At 40.0% G+C, this 3,264-nt stretch overlaps 1 long non-coding RNA gene across 1 annotated transcript in view; it reads right to left on the reverse strand.

Annotated features, from left to right (window-relative positions):
* The window catches only part of LOC147028323 (uncharacterized), an 8,875-nt gene extending 6,123 nt beyond the window's left edge, over positions 1 to 2,752 (reverse strand). The window contains exon 1 of the long non-coding RNA XR_015056924.1: positions 2,461 to 2,752. This is a non-coding gene — a long non-coding RNA (uncharacterized LOC147028323). The remainder of the gene's footprint in view (positions 1 to 2,460) is intronic.
* Positions 2,753 to 3,264: the final 512 nt, after the last annotated feature.

Consider the following 3,264-nt stretch of genomic DNA (forward strand, 5'->3'; position numbering starts at 1 on the left):
GGCCCTGGAGCTCCGTGTGGTTTGTGTCTCATCCGCTGAAAATGTGCAATTTTATTTGCACAGGACATCGCTCTTTTTAACCATTTGTGCCATTTAACCATTTAACCATCTCCTAGTATAATCCACCCCTCACTTTGACATCGATACAAATATAAAAACAATAAGGTCCATCCGACCAGGTGATTGCCATGATCGGGCGGTGAAGGCAGGGACCATAGATGGACATTTTGTGTTTTGTGCCTTGATATATTTTTCAATTGAATTTTGTTAATTTCCCACGTGAATTCCTCTTTTAAACAACTCTGTTTAAAGGTAAATCTTTGTGTTTGTCGTTTTTAATGTGTTTTATGTGTGTGTACATATATAAACTGTATTACCATAATGGAAGTGTGTGTACGTGTGTGCGTGTGCGTGTGCGTGTGCGTGTGTGTGTGTGTGTGTGCGTGTGCGTGCGTGCGTGCGTGCGTGCATATGGGGTTTCAGAATGTGGAATTGAGTCCTCCCAGGGTGGGCTCAAAGTATCCACCTTCATTTTGGTAAGGGGTCATGATTCATGGACCAAGTTGTGAAGTTTTCTGTTTTAAAAATTTTGTGCCGAGGGCTCTCTTCAGGATCGTTACTGAGCCCAGGGCGGCTTCCAACTGAAGTTCGTTTGTGGTGATATTCACAGGGATGATTTTTAATATCTCTGTGAGTTTCTTCTTCATCATTCCCACGAGGTTCTTCATCATCACTGGTTCAACTTTGGCATTCTTCAGCTTCCAGGATCTTTTCACTTCATGATTGAGGTCTTGGTATTTGGTCATTTTCTTGATTTCTGCATCGTTATTTCAAAATCACCGGTGTTAACACCTCACTAGCAATGCCTTATTCTCTTTTTTTTGCACCTAAGTATGACAACTGGTGACACCTAAGTATCACAATGATAACAGCTAAGTATCACAATGTTTGTTTGTGATACTATAATAACACCGAAGTATCACAATGCTTTATTTTTGATGTTCATGCCCGATGGGATCATAAAGTCATACGTGAGCAGTACTTCAATGTTTTCGGTGATTGCATTTGGTTCATTTTCCCACAAATTTTTCGGAACTGGAATACCAAAGTTTCTGCAGATGTGCCAACAGATTACGTTACAAACTCTGTTGTGTCGTTGTGTGTACAACTGTTCTGACACGTTTTTTTTTTGTTTGTGTTCGGCCATTAAGTGTCACATATCATTCTCTTTGCTAACCCCACCCCCACCCTTCACTTATCCTTGTTTTTTAGTCCTATCCCCATCTGTTTTCTCTCACTCTGTCCCCTCCTCATTCCCCCCTCCTCATAAATGCAGCACTCTCCTCCCACACCTCTGTAGCTCTCTCTCTCTCCTCCCATTTTATTGACCCGTCAGTAAAGCGATGAGTTGTATTTACTTTTAATACCAATAAAAGGGTGTGTGTGTGTGTGTGTGTGTGTGTGTGTGTGTGTGTGTGTGTGTGTGTGTGTGTGTGTGTGTGTGTGTGTGTGTGTGTGTGTGTTTCTCCTCCATAACTCCAAAACCATAAAACCTAGCAGGCTGAAACTTTGCAAGCATCCTACAAAACCTCCAAGAAGTGCGAGAGTGAAAATTGGGTGTTTGGGTTAATTAAAACACCCCTTTTGAAGATAATTAAGGGCCTTATTTAATTATATTCTTTGTCAGGCGAATCTTTGGACACCCTCAGACACCTCGTTCACACTCAATGGGGTCCTCTGGTTCGGCTTATTCAACCATGCCTCAATATGGAAACACGATCTACTCTCACGGACTAATTAAAGTATATAATCAAAATATCATGTCGGATTTGAGAGTTGGATCTGGTGGACAAAATAAGTGTCAAAGTCTGGAGTGAAATCCGAAAATTTAAACAAATTAGTGATTTTTTATAACTTAGCGTATTTATTTAAGAAAGCATTAAACGTAACTTTTTCTACTGTTCAGACGATTCTATTGAGTGAAGAAAAGATTTTGGAATGTGCAGAAAGTGTAACTTCATTGAGTGAAACACCGTGCTTCAAAACCTGCTTTTGCAATCCATGAAGGCACAGTCCACGGGGGGGGGGGGGGGTCCTTTTGGGGGAAATTACATCCGTAGTTTGCTGTTTCCATTTTGGGTGAATTGCTTGCATTACAAAATATTCATATAAATATGCTATTATTGTTCTGCCAATATATTAATACTCGGTAGTTTCTGTAAGTGAAAAGAACCATTTTTGTTGCTGCAAGTGGAGGCTTTTTTTTTTTTGGCTTCACACAATTTTGTGTGTGCTTTCATTACAAAATATTGATGTAAATATACTAATAGTTACTGCAATATATTACTAGTTAGTCGTTTCTGCAAGTGAAGAGGTACATAGACAGCACACATGGGCATGTTATAAATGGCTGTGTGGAATGGGAACTCTGGGAAGTGTTTGAAACAGCAAAGCGCTTACCTTGTATAGGCCTTCTTGAGTTGCTTTGTGCAGCAGCTTCGGCGAGAGGAGTGTGGGAGGTGTTAATTATTTATATAATCATAGCCACCTGGGTTTAGTCGATTCGGTGAGAGCTGATTGGCTGTTCCCTCCATTCACAAGTGAGAAATCACAGAACCATTGGAAGGCATCCGTATATAGAAATATAAACAAGGAAAAGAGCAATCAGAGATTGCAGACCCTCGTCAGGACTTCTTTTGGGTGATGTATTTTTTATAGGTTTTAGCATAAATCCAATATGGCTGCCAATCATGTGACCAATGATATCATATTGTGAACCTTTTGTTGCTCATCAACTGGTGGTCATCCGTGTAAAGTTTTGCCTCGATTTGTTCAGCCACGTCAAAAGATTTTTGAAGGTTTTTTTTTTTTAACAATAAGGCTGCCAAATCACGTGACCGATGACATAATGATTTTTTTCATACTGATCGGATGTGCCATTCTCCATATGCGATTATGACATCATAACAAGGGCAACAATGACGTCATAAAAAGACCACACTCATTCCCCATGAGGAGTACTTGCTATATACCAAATTTCAATTTTTTCGTTAGTGCGGTTTCAGAGATACAGTGGTCCAAAGTTTTTCCGTTTTTCAAATATGGCTGCCACATCACGTGACCTCTGACATAATTATCATTAAACCATTCTCTAATATGAGTAGTTGCACCAATGGTGAAAATTGTATCTCAATCCGACAAGCGGTTGTGGAGGAAAACATAAAAGTTCTGTGCGGACAAACGGACACAAATGCAATACCCTCT

The sequence above is a fragment of the Eptatretus burgeri genome, chromosome 4, assembly GCF_056783735.1.
Source record: "Eptatretus burgeri isolate ZD-2024b chromosome 4, Ebu_testis_v1, whole genome shotgun sequence".
NCBI classification, from domain to species: domain Eukaryota; kingdom Metazoa; phylum Chordata; class Myxini; order Myxiniformes; family Myxinidae; genus Eptatretus; species Eptatretus burgeri.